Source organism: Nipponia nippon, unplaced genomic scaffold (genome assembly GCF_047370975.1).
Source record: "Nipponia nippon isolate SJK-2023a ecotype South Korea unplaced genomic scaffold, ASM4737097v1 scaffold_8, whole genome shotgun sequence".
Taxonomy (NCBI): Eukaryota; Metazoa; Chordata; class Aves; order Pelecaniformes; family Threskiornithidae; genus Nipponia; species Nipponia nippon.
Window position 1 is genome coordinate 52,626,309 of NW_028262402.1, and position 13,992 is coordinate 52,640,300.

Consider the following 13,992-nt stretch of genomic DNA (forward strand, 5'->3'; position numbering starts at 1 on the left):
TGGGACATTTTGGAAGACTTTTCTTCCATTGTTTTTTTTATAAAGCATTTCATGAGACTGTGATCTTTGAGAAATACTACAAACAAGAAAAAAACTACATGATCCTAAAATGATGGCAATAGTTATTGTATCTAGATGAGAACAGAGAGCTGCATGCAATCTGAATGGCAGAGGATCAAAAAAGGACCTGATTTTTTATAAGTTTCATGCTAAAACAGCCCCAGCTATTTTTTCCCCATAATAACCAGCATTTCTGATATAATAGAACATACCAGGGAAAGAATATATGCTGGAGTGCTATGGGTGGTACAAGTCCTGAAAGATCAGATAAATAACCCATAGCCCAGTGGCCGGGGAAACAAGACAGACTTCCTGGACCCCCCAGCATGGACCCATGACCACTCACACCAATGCCCAGAGAGACCAGATTGCTCAGGGTCCTGGGTGTGGGGTGCCCAGCCACCCGGTCTGAGGTAGGCCACTTGAATTCAGCTCCAATTTGCAACAGTCATGACCTATGTACGATGAATATAATGGCCTGATTTCATTTGCGAATGGAGCTGTGCTGTCTGGGTTGCAAAATATACTTCCACTTATGTTGGAAGGTATACCAGAGAGATTAGTTGAATAGCCAAAGACTGGCTTTATCATCTTTTCACAGAGTGTACGCTTCCCTGCTGGGATCATGGTGACAAGGAAACAGAAGTTTGCACTTTCTCTTCTAATATTGTAAAAAAATCTCCAGGGGGAAGGACAGAAGCAAACAACCCTCCTTGGTCTCCTTTAGATGAGGAGATGGAAAGGTCAATTGAGATTATATTGAGCTTCATTTCAGGGCCGCAAGACATGCTGTTCATATCATTAATCCTGCATGGCTATTCCTATGCCCCAGATCTGCTTGGTATTCATTCCACTTGCAAAGAATAACGATAATTTTAGGTATCTTCAGTCCAAGACACAACTATTAGTTATTTCATTTCAAGTTGATGTCCCAGAGTTAATACCAAAACTAATCTTTTACATGGATATTTATAAAATTGCCTGTAACACGCTAGCAATAGATTTCAGCATTTTAACTTCCAGTTCTCAGAGCACTACTAAGGGAGATTCGTGTGAGAAAACAAACTGTAATTAGGTTGGACAGACAAAATTGTGGAGAAATCTATAAAAGCATGATTGAGTTTATGTCTGGGACCTCATGCCACCGTACTAGGGCAGTGAGAACATTTGAAGAATTTAGGCTTTTCCCATCTTGAGCAATGTGCTGCTGCATCTATTCAACAAACTGCCATCCATTGAGTCCACTTGAACAATTTTGAAATGGACATATGTATGTGAGAACAAAATCTGCATGGTTAAATGTTCGTGGAAAGCAATTACAAGGGACTTGCTGGCAACTTCAGCCTTAGTTCCCTTCCAACTCCATATGCATACTTCTAGGAGAGGGTATGTAGTTGTTCTATTTCCAGATCCTGCAGCTATGTCACAATCTGTGGTCTGCAAAATCAGAAATTAATGAAGTATGCTGGCATTAGGAGGAGTCCTTGAGAAAAAAATCCAGCAATAAAAGACTGGTAATTGCTGCTGAACAAGGAACTGATGGATAGCACACCACGCTGGTTACAGGTAGGTAGGCAAAGTGACTCATGAAGTAGGCTATATAAAGGGATGAGTAATCAATGAAAATAGAGTGAAGGAACAAATTGTCTCATACGAGAAAGGCAGCTGGTGACAGAGATCACTTGTCTAGGAGACAGAAGCAGTAATGAAAAATTGGTTGGAGTAGAATAAAGAAGGGTAATGGAAGAAAGTAATAGAGCAGCAGTTCCCAGCCCCAATTTGTTCAAGAACTAACATCACTCACAGCAGCTGTGGCAGTTCCTGGCCATGGGCAGAGGAGGAAGTAGTCAGTTCTTTAAGCAACATACTCTGACCCATCTTGCACATCTGCAGCAGCATGCAGAGGGGATGGAGGCAGAGATCCTATTGCACATGGTAGCTAGAGGTGCATCTGTTCTGGGCCCATGGGTAAAGCCAATCAGACAGTGCAGGTTTCGAAGTGAAGGGGGACATGCAGTATTTTGAGGCAGAAACATTGTCATGGTGTTTGGATATTAGAGCATGAACATCCATGTGGTCAACTGTCACTGCAGAGGACAGCAGAGCTCAGAGTTACTAAGGGGACTTCTTCCCAGACCCCAGAAAAGCAGCCATGTGCTCCAGTGCCATTTCCCCCACCCCTGCTCCAAAGAGCCCCGCTGCTGTGCACTCCCTTGGCTGCACACACAGCAGCAGGGGAGCCCGCTGCCCCTCCTGTGCACACCCAGAGCTGGGGGAAGATGAAGCTGGTCTCCCCAGTTAGGGGACCCCACATGGAGCCAGGACAGGCCAGCACATGCACGCAGATCCAGGAGCACAGCAGCAGTTGAGCCCCACTGTGAGATGCAATGTGCTAAGACTTTTCCCTTATTTGGATAGGTATGGTCCATTTACATGTTGAAGCCAGATCTCCTCTGATGGTGATTATTGAATCACAGTCAATAATAGAGACAGGGAATACTCTGACACTTCAGCTCTCTGATATGTTGTTTACCCAATTCTCTCAGGCTCTGCTAGATCTTAAGCTATTCCCCCAGTAATTTTGTATATTTGGACTGTATATCCAAGCAAGGCTTTGGAGTTAATCATGACACTAGTCATTGGGACGAACAGGAATGGGATGGATTTGTTCTTATTCTCAGATGGGATGAGCCATTAGGAGAAAGTTTCCCAGTTCACGCTCTCAGATTTGAAAAATGAAACTCCGTATCTGCGCTATCATTGCTTAGACTCTGATCCCATAAACACTTTCACTAAACATTTGCAAAGAAGAGGAAACACAGCCAAATCCTACTAAGTTACAGCGAGCAGCAATCCTATTGCAGGACATATACATTTTCTGCATGTTCCACTGGGAGAGAGGTCCCTTTAAAGCTTTCAATATGATTTAAGCACAAATGCGTTTTATATAGGTCAGGAAAGAAAAATGTAATTTCCCCTAGTTTTGTTTGGTTGAAGTTCTCTGTTCTAGCACTTAATTAATGACTCTGGCAAAATGTTTTGAAAGCAGCAATGTTTCTAACCCCAAATGCATTGCCAAATTGAGTACTTCCTGCTCATTGTCTATTTTGGAGAGGAGGCTGAACTCACATCCATGTGCTGCTAATAAAACTAAGGAAACTATTTTTATGGCTATAGAAAAAAAGGTATTTCTTCCTCAGTACCCTGCTCTGTCAGTTATAGCTGTAGGAAAGAAAGAGGTGATGTAAGAAATGTGGAAAGAAAGGGAGAGGAGGGAAGGGAAGACAGGCAGGACAGTGCAACATTGCCCCAGCTGGAACAGTCAGCTTCATGGGTTGGCTTTGACATATAACTTCCTTTCATGTATATTCACCCTTGAAACCCAAGCACTCCAAGGAGAGTCCACATGAGGACATAAGCACCCAGAGTGGAAATTAGGCAGAAGTACGTCCAGAACACAATCCTCAAATCTTTGCCTAATCCAATGAGTGACTGTTTTTTTACCAGTAGATTTCCCCAGGTTTTTAAGCTTTCATGTCTCTTACAGCCCAGCACCTGCCTTGGGTCTGAGACACTGCAGCCCAGAGGGCCTGCATCACTACACATGCTCAGAGCTCCCCTGAGGTGTGTCCCCAGGTGTCATTACAAACTGACAGCATTGTCAACAAGGACCTGCCCAGACGAGGAGGTGACACAGTTCCATTGCGCCGTGGCTTGACGATTGCTTCTCGAGACAGCAAGATGCAAACATGCCTCTCTGAAGTGTGAAGGGTTTGAGCTTGCTACCCTAATGGCCAAAGTTCAGGTTCATTTCACCTAGAGAGTTTTGCACCAAAATGAGATAGGAACAGAGAGAAATAGGGACTTGCAGCAGACACTGCAACCCAGCCGAGTTACCCTCCTTGTTGAGCACAGAGGGAGCCTAGGAAAACACCTCCCGCCGCTCTGCAGCAGCAGCAGGATGTGCAGACAGTGCGGGGATAGGCCTGATCTCAGGTCCAGCAGCTACTCCACACACAGCGGAGGTTGCAAAGCCTCCTCTCCTGCAGGTGCCTCACCCCCTCCACTGCCAGTTGCTCTCCTGAAGGAGCAGCACCCATGACCTGGGCCCCCTGGCAGCACTCAGGAGCTCACTGACCAGCCAGGTGCAGAACGAGACCAGTTGGATTTGTTGCCTTTTCCTGTGCAGGTGGATGGTGATAGAGGTCTCTCTCTTCTACCTACATGTACTTTTCCCCTAAAATCTGCAGCAACTTAGGCAGCTTCTGCTTTGCAGCTGTATTTGGTTGGCATTTCAAATGGAAAAGAAGCTTTTGCAGAGGGAATGGGGGATGTTCAGAGCCATTACATGAATCTCATTCTGTCAGACAGCTGGACAGCATTGGAGCATCTGCTGAGTCAAAGACATTGATTTCCATTTGGTAAGCTACAAACATGGACATCCCCTCAGATGGCCATCCTGTTTCTCCCAAGAACTGTTGCACACAGATACTATGGCAGGTGGAGTCAAGAACAGCCACATCTACTTTGAGAGATTCAGGAAGAGGAAGAGTAAATAGAAAATTGCCATGTCTTGGCCAACGTCTCTCCATCTTAGAGCTCTCTAACCTTTCAAGGCAAAACCATATCACTAACTGCCTATCTATCTGTAAAATAAGCCAGAATTTAACATTGGCTGTTATAAAACACACTTAGTCTGCAATGTGTTACCTCTTGGAGACAGCTTAAACAATGCAGCAGAGTTTAAAGCACCGAAAGCATCATTCTTCTTGCAGGCACTACTGCTCCAGACACTTTCCACTTGCCATAGCTCCTGCTTGCCATAGTCCCAAGACTTTGAGCTCTTATACAGACTGATGGGACTGCCCTGTTCCTTAGCAAGGTTAGACTTTGCATACTGCTTCTTCAGCTCTTTTGTTACTAGACCTACAGTTCAACAGTGAAGAAAACTTCGCTTATAAAATCCTTTCATTTTCTGGAGGATGTCCCTTGCAAGCCCTTGACGCACCATGATATGACACGTTGCTGGAGGAGGCCCCAGTGGGAAACACTGCTTGGCTGCCACCAAGGTCAGAAGATCCTAAGGAATACACCAAAGATGTTAAAAAATCTTAAGAGCTACAGGCACGTCTTTACTAGGAAAAGAAACCCTGTAGAAGCTTGTCAAGGCTGTAACCACAAAAGACTGGATACGCATGGCAGACAAAGCATGGAATAGCATCTGGCCTGAATTACTTCTGGGTCACTGGAATAAGTCCCCATCCTGACACTAATCCTGATGTAGGGTGTGCTGATGGGAGTGACCACAATGACCAGGTGAAGCCATGGCAAACAGAGCTGAGATTTCACTGCTAATTGAGGATGGCAATGATTTTGGTTCTGATGCAACAAGACAGCCTTCCCTGAAATAATAGTTGGTGAAATAGCGGATAACTATGCAGATCTTGAAATCTTGGGCAAGGGTAACGATATGGACATCAGCTAACAAGTAAACCATAAAGCTGCTATTGGAGTATTTGATGGGTACATTGCCTACCTTTAACAGCAGCCCAGCACAAACACTGCTCACTTAATGTTCTTCCACAGACTCACAGCATCTGACAAAATAAATGACTGCCCAGGACTTCTCATTTGGCATGTCTGCTTTCTGCTGGAACACAATTATATTGGCTAAACATGAGTCCTGTAAACATTTGCCTGCAGTGTTCTTGCTTTGTATGTTTACACAGCCCATGTAAATTTTGTGCTTTGCTTTTGACAGAGAAAACCTGCAGTGACTTTTTATGTTTAATGCATTCATTCCGAAGTTGTTGCTTCACCTACTGCCAATACGCTCTTTTTTTTTTTTTGCTAAAGAACATTAGAAAATATTAAGAAAACATATTTGCACACATAACTCTCAGACTGCCATTACCTGCACTACAAGTTTCAGTGGCCAAGAAAGTGGTATATTCCCAGGTCTTGAATCAGTGAGGTTTCTCTGAATCTTTAGAGTGACCTGGCAAGGCCAAGAAGGCAGAGCTCAAAAGGCCAGAGGGATCCCATACATAAGCCTGCCAGCCTGGGATCAAATAAGCCAAGGGAATGCAAAGTCACAAGTGTTGGATTTGCAAAGGTGGACAGTGCTAGCAGGAGGTGCAACACATGGATGAAGAGGAGAACAGCCCAGAGCAACAGGCAACACCTCAGAAGTGACTAGACTACCAGTCTGCAAGCTAATATCTTCATTTTAAGCTGGGTGCAAGCTTTACGGGGACTGATGATCTTGTTGGAGAAAAAAAGCAAGCCACAGAAGATAATAGAGAAATGAAATAGAGGAGTCAGGGATTGTAGCAGAAGTATTAAAATACTCATTGGTTTAAAAACAGATCACAGATGGATCTCATCAAGCTGACACCCCTAGGAAGAACAGGTCATCCATGCAGTTAGGGAAGAGTTTGAGGGCACGGGGGAGTCAAGAACCCGATAATAAAAACAGGCTAGGGCTGAAGGAACCCAACCATCCTACTCGTCATGACTTAAGAATTATTTCTCTGTCTTAAAAGCAGATACTGAAGGAGTTTCTTTCTCAAGGAATCATTGAGCAAGTAGAGCCACCACTAGGATGGTTAAAATAGACAAAAGGGCTCTAGTGAGAAATCAGTTAGGCCTTTTTTAAGGAAAGTCGTTATTAACTGAAACTGATCTTAAACCAAGGATTGCCTTTTCCAAAAGGGACCTCACAAACATCTTCCTGCCCTACAGAAAAACGCAGATCCTATCTGTAACTTCAAGCATCCAATCTGCAAAGCTGATACAGTTTTAGGAAAGTGGAACTGCTTTTCTGGACACAACAGTCAGAGGAGCAAAGTCTAGAAGTAGCATTTCAATCTGATTTAGAAAAGAAACCTGCATAATCCCAGGCAGATTTAGACTGGGATTGCCAGAGTTTATGGAGGCCTCCCACAGAAAGAGAGACAATACAAATAGCAGTTCTCCCAGCTTCTACTGAGAAGGTAAAAGGAGAGGTAGGACTCTCAGTACTAGCTAATAATTTTTTTTTAGGATAGAGATTTTCAGGATTTACAGAATTTGAACCCCTCCACTGCTCTCTGATAGCTTTGCCACTACTTAACTTTCTATCCATAAAGCAGAACTGTTTCTTCCTGCAATGTTTTGTAGAGGAAATGAGGTCTTTTAAGGACTGGCAAAGCTAAAAATAACAATAATAATAATAATAATAAAAACAACAATAAAAAAAGGCCAGAGATCCTTTATGTTGCCTCAAAAGGAAAAAGAGTTTGAGGAAACTTAAAAATTGTTGTGTGCATCAAAAACACAGGTTAAGACAGGCAAAGAGTCCCAGCGGTAACATGGAGAGAAGACGACCTTGCAGTGGAGCAGATGTGTAAGTTCACGTCCCAGACCAGACTTCTCTACTCTCGGAGATAATCTCAGCAAACACAAGTAGATAGACAATGAAAAGCTCATGCCATCGGTTTGCACAGGTCATGGGACAGAGGAACAGGGCCTGGCCAAGCTCCGTAGCTAGCAGGCAGGAATTGGAGCAGTTAGCTGCAGTATTTAAATGTAGATACTTCATTAATAGCCTTAATCCTTGGTCCAGGGGGATGGTGGAAAACAGGGTCAGAACAGCAAAGCTTGCACATAGTGTCTCAGCTCAGGCACGTCTGCTGGTTATTGCAGAGAACAAAGGTGAAAACCTTCACTCATACAAAACCTCATGAGAACAAAGCAAGAGTGTGGAAAGGGAATATATAAAATACGTTCACAAGGAACGGCTAATGCCAAATATTTCTCTGTGCTTGAAGTGTCAGCTGGGTCTGACAGGTGCCTTTGGAAAAACAGCAAATCAGAGCAATAACTAATGGCTCCCTAAATGCCCGCTGTCAGGCACTGGCATGCTAGTCGTTTCCACACTTCTCCTTTCTGATGGCTGATGGAGAACCATGTCTTCCCAAGACACCAAACCTTGCTCATTTCCTAAATAAACAATAAACTCCCACACCCTCTCAAGGGCTGAGATGCTTGGATGAGGATGCAAGCACCACTTCCCCCATTGGACATCCTGCTCCTCCTGCCTCCCACCATTATCCTGGGCTCTTCATCACCAGGACGATTTGACCAAGTTATATTTTTCCCTGCTCCTGCATCCCCCTCTTGGTGCAGTGAGGACAGCCTGTCTTGTGGGTCTGATGTTCAGCGGTTTTTTTTTTTCCTTTTTTAAGACTTAATTCCCTGATCTGCGGCATTTCCTAGATCTCATGCAAATCACACACTCTCCCTTTGGAGTAACAGAATGCTATTGCTCGCTATTATCCCCAGATCCTGGAAGGATGCAAAGAATAAAGGCTGTGAGCTGCTCCACAGGGGAAAAAAGGGGCCATAGAGAGATGTTACCTAAATGTAACATAGATTCTTCTCTGCCACTTTAGTTTCCCAGGGTAATGGATTGCAAGCATTTCTGCCTGCCTTAAAATACCACAATAAAGTTAACATGCTCACGGGCAGGATGGACTAAACTTTCATCAAAATAATAGTGCCACCATGAAATACTCATTCTGAGGTAACCATCTGGCATTGGGAGAAAAAGAATTTGAATGGGAGGCTTCAAAGGCCTGAAAAGCATTCACTCATCTTTGGTCAGCAGCTGGACTGGAGAAGATAAGCCTGAGCTTTTATTTTGATGCACTTGCTTTCTTGAATCAATGCTGATATAGTCTCTACACGAATACAGATCAGGGGAGGTTGGTCTTACTGTGCAGAAAGCAATTTTTCAAAACCAAAGTATGAAGTAAGCAACCCATTGGGGTCAGGAGAGGGAGGAAAGCAATGGAATAAATGACTGCTGAATGAGAAAATTATTATAAGCGGCTTAGCTAGACTTCCAGAACACCAGCTGGGGAAGGAAAGATGGCAAAAGAACAAAACTGGTGCATACTGAGCCAGGGATAAAAAAACACATGAACTAATCACTGTATTTTTGTAAATTATGCTGATCCCTTGCAGATAACTTCCAAAATTAAGGGTTGATTTTTAAAGCCAGAAAGTCCATAGATGTTTTGACACAGAGACTAGCAGGAACAGGATCTGGCCCATGGATAATAGAAGAAAAACAGAACCAAGCCAAAGATTATTTTCTTTTTATTGGTTGAGATTTTAAAGGGAACTAGAGATTTACTGTGTTCACCACAACAGAATATATTTATAAAAGCTCTGGTTTTCAGAAGACAATTGTCCAGTACCCTCTAAAAAAATCAGGATTTCTTTAAAAATATCTGAAGTTACTACTGAAGAATATTTGAAACCAAAAATCACCAGTCTTTTCTGGAGATTTCATGGAAAAAGCAGCTATATAAAAGTAAAGCCTAGTGGTTTCCTTTTACATGGTGGCAAGTTTTGATTAAAATTTGTACTTCTTATGTGTTCAGTTGCTGGCCTACAATGTAATTACATGACCAATCTGATACTTTGAGCTATGAACATAACAAGGAAGATTTAAACTTTGCAGCTTTCACTGCATTTCTCTAAAGGCTAAAACCAAAAGCACACACCTGACAGCCTCAGACTGCAGTAAAGTTCAGTTATTACACCTCTCCGGACCTGAAAATCGTTGGTTCTTGCTTATCTTTAGTTCTGCTGGGTTGTCATTGTTTTACAGAAAAAAAAACGTGTTTTAGAGTATTTTATAACAAAATCAGTGCTTTTGAAGCCTGAGTAAATACATGAAGAGAACACCTGAAGGAAATACATGTAATTTAAATGAAAGATATATGAAAACATATAACGTCTATTAACCATAATGCCTACTCGGAGAGCTGCTAACTTTATGGTGGTGTTTTACTATTCCAACAACAGTAAGAAACTCTCCTCCTGTACATTTTAATTGGTATCCTACTACCTATAAAATACAACGTTCAGTTTACCTTGCTATCTCTTTTTACTAGGCTGTGTAAGAGTTAGGACCTGACACTCCCAGAACCTCCATCATTTGTGAGGGATTCTCTTACTTAACTGTATTTATTTATAGCTTTAAATAAACCCGTGAATGACATGAAGCATGGCAATACACCTCCACCGCCAACTCAGCCAGATGTAGTTTTCAAGTGGAACGGATCTCAGGACTTGATTTTAAAACACCTGGTTGGTTTTGGTGCGATGCTCGCCCACTGCAGCTGGTGTGGATGAGGCCAATGGTGTGACGCTGCTGCGAGCGAGCCCTTTGGGAGCCCATAGCTCCAGTTGTCCCCACCAGTCACTGTATTGGAGCTGTGATGTTGCTTTCCATAGGAGGCTGTTTGGGGCCGCAGAGCCTTTTCTCCCACTGTGGTGCCTTGCAAGTGCTACACACTGTGATGGGACAGCAGTAGTATGTTGTATGCAACAGTAAGACAGTAACACCAGGTTATGCCTTTATAGCAGCTTTTACCCAGAAGTGGGTGAATGTTTAAGGGTTTTATATTGTTTTGAGGTTTTTAGCTTACCCTTTAGAAAGGAAATCTAAGAGAGTGCTACATCTGAAGTTGCCAGCTGCTGTTGAGGTGCAGCAGGTTGGTTGCATCCACTGTCCCTCCCACATGGTCTGTGCCATCCAGAGGAAACTCTCCTCTGCCTCCATAGACAGGCACTCATGCAAACAGATTGGTTCCTGAAACCCACTATCACACAGCACAGCTGAAAACCTGGGAAGGGCCAGAGACACATGAAACAATGCTATATTGCAGGCTGAAGGCCACGAAATGTCAACATCAAGGCACCAAGAAGCAACCCAGGGCTGTGCCAGCCCTGAGCACAGCAAGCCTGGTTGAGGCTGTGCTGGGGAGAGGAGGTGAGGCTGGCAGGTGGGGGGTACATCTCCCTGCTCCAGTGGAGCGGTGGTGGTAGAGCAGCCTCACTCCATCGGAAACACCAGAGCGCTGGCAGTGCCAGCCTGCGCCTGCAGAGCACAACAGGGAGTGCAAGGCCAGGTCAGAACATAATGCAGTTGTGAGGGTCTTTTATTTTTCTTCTCTTTTTAAACAAAACAGCTTTACTTTACTTGCAAACATTACCATATACTAAGTGTGAGATTTCACAATAGATAGCATCAAGCACCTAAAGCATCCTACTCACAGGGCTTGGCACTGGAGGTCTCCTTGACCACTGAGCACCCCTGACCATCACCTGGGAACAGCCTTTGACTGAAATGCCAAATACTTAAAGCACAGCAATCCACCGCAAGAGATCCACACTGAAATTACAGTGTTTACACGCATGTACACACTAGCTGAAATCAGAAAACTAAAACAGACTGGAAATATTCATTGCTTTACAGCAGCAAGAAAAGAGGCTTTGGGGCAGAGGAGACAGATAGATCCATGTTATCAGAGCTGCCAAAAAAACTGAGGAAAAGGTTTAAAAGTCTTGGAATCTATTCATTGGAAAAACTCTCTTCATACACTACATGAATGATACCCAGCCATTAAAAGAAGACAACCTTCTCCTCTTCCTTAAACTGCTGTGCCCCAGAGTCTGTTTGATTGATGGGCAGAGGAGCAGCTCAAAGCGCGTCCAGCTCTATAGAGAATCAGAGTCCCCCTTCACAACATGCTGAGGTTTAGTAACATGGCAATTCAGCTCTGGGAGCTGATTTTGTTTCGGGAACCTTCAGCCTTCTCACTTCAACTTTAATCAGAAATAATTGGCCCTTTTGAACAGCAGGAAACTTGGCTGCTGCCAAAGCCGTGCTACACTGCCAAGCTCTGCCAGTCCAGCAGGAGCTGCAGCCCTGCTGTGTGGATGCGGCTCGCAGCCCTCTGGGACAGCCTCCTCCTCCTCCTAGGTGGGATGCAGCTCAACATCCCAATAGCCTCCTTGGGACCTGAAGGGAGAGCAGTGCCTACTTCCATTGCATTTAATTGGAAAAAAGGGTGACATGCAACAGGAGAACGACAGGAGAATGTCAACTCCTGTTGCATCAGCTCTGTAAGGGAGATCATCCAGACTGTAAAGTGCTGGGGATCAAAGGATCTCCCAGGCACACCCTCAGGCTCTGAGATCTGTCTTGTACTCTGACTCTAGTAACTGTTTTAATGTGATGAACCCTGCATTAAACTGCATAAAATTTTAAAAAGTTTCAGCAGTGCTATTAAGCGTGCTTGCACAGAGAGCAGGTGCGTGTGCACATGGCAAAGAGTCACCGAGGAAAGGCCACAGATTCTAACATCAGACTGGTGCCAGGGACGGTACCAGCCCTGCAGGAACATACTGGTTTTCAGGAAAAATCTAAGAGCTTTTCCCAAATATGAGCATGCAATTAGGAGACGACAGGGAATGTCTTTCAAAATGATGCATGGTGCTTTTGTACCAGCGATGGTCTTGTGCAAGAGATCTCAACGTTGCAGAAGTCACAGATAATGGGAAGAGGATGAAAGGGAACTTGTGCAAACATTGTCTGGAGTGCAGGAATGACAAATGCCCTGGGGAGGGATCCTTTAACCACTCTGGCAAACTCCATTATAATCAAGGTGTAGGCAAATAAAAGGCCATTGTATTCAAAAGTGAATCAAAAGAACTTTTGAAATGCTAAGAGGATTTGAAGGGAAAACATGGAAAAATGGCAACTTTTAAGGGTAGGCAGGACTCTCATTGCATATGGTGACAACTAGCTTTTGTACTGGGAACGGGGACAGAAATTAGTTCATATCTTAATGTGGCGCTTCCAGTCAAATAACATTGTCAAAGCCAGGATGCTTTGTTATTAATATGGCGCTAACTGCCCTGCCTCAAACTGCCCTAATAGTGAGAAGGTTCAGACACATTTCCTGATATCAGAGGAACAAAAAATATATCTGCAAGACACAAAGGAAAGACTTTAATAGCCTGGAAAAAAAACAGTCTGAGAGAAAAATGTGAGCCTTGGATTTCTCTTTGGTTTTCCCAGGACCTGGCTAGGGCATCTCACTCTTGTGTGTGGTTGAGTTAGTTTGTGAAAATAAAATATACCTGTGCAGTCAAAGGAATAAAAGCAAATTATTTTCTCATCCCAGGAACCTTAATACACAGTTGAAGCTAAATAAAATGAGGTGGATGAGAGACCTAGGTACGTTACAACTTGCAGCAAACTAACCACAAATGAACAATAGCTTAAAGATTAAAGCTATGTTAAAAAGTGCTTTTTGTTCCACATCTCAGAGTGTGCTTCTTTTGACTTGTCTTGTCAACTCCACTTCCATTTCTTGGCTAACATGGCAAACTGTATAAACTGACAAAAACCTTATGACTGAAGCAACAGACACGACTTTATGCTGTATAATTTCAACTTTGCATTGTTCACTGTGTCCTCGTTGTGTTGTACCTTATCTGATATACATTGCAATTGCCTCTGGGCAGGAACAATAATAAATTATATACACATTCTGTAAGTACAAAGGACTCCAAAGGAACTAGTTAAATTAGCAATAAAGATAGAACAAGCACAGTAGTCATTAATCCAAAGAAAAAGTACTAGTTGCTTTCTTACAAAAAGTTCAACTTGTCACAAAACATTTGCAAAATATTCCACTCTCAAATTGCTTTGGCAATTGCAGTGGAAAATCTCCAGGGTCAGAGTCTCTGCTAAACTGGGCAGAGAAGCTGAGCCAAGGCAGCAACATACTTGAGGTTGGGATAAAATCTTTTGACAAATCCTGTGAGGAACTATCCTTCTTTTCTGCACAAGGGAACCTCCTGCAGTAGGATTTTGCAACAGCCAGTTTTCTTCAGACGTGAGTATCAGAAGGAGAGTCAAGCATATGCTGGAATGACTCTGCAACTGCAGCCTGAGACTAAACAACAGGTAATGTTTCTCAATTAGACATGGTAATCCTCCTTACAAAAGCCAGACAAGTATGCTGTGCATTCATAGATTTAGCTGAAAGGCTTGCTACGCCAACCTTCTTATGGCTCATAACT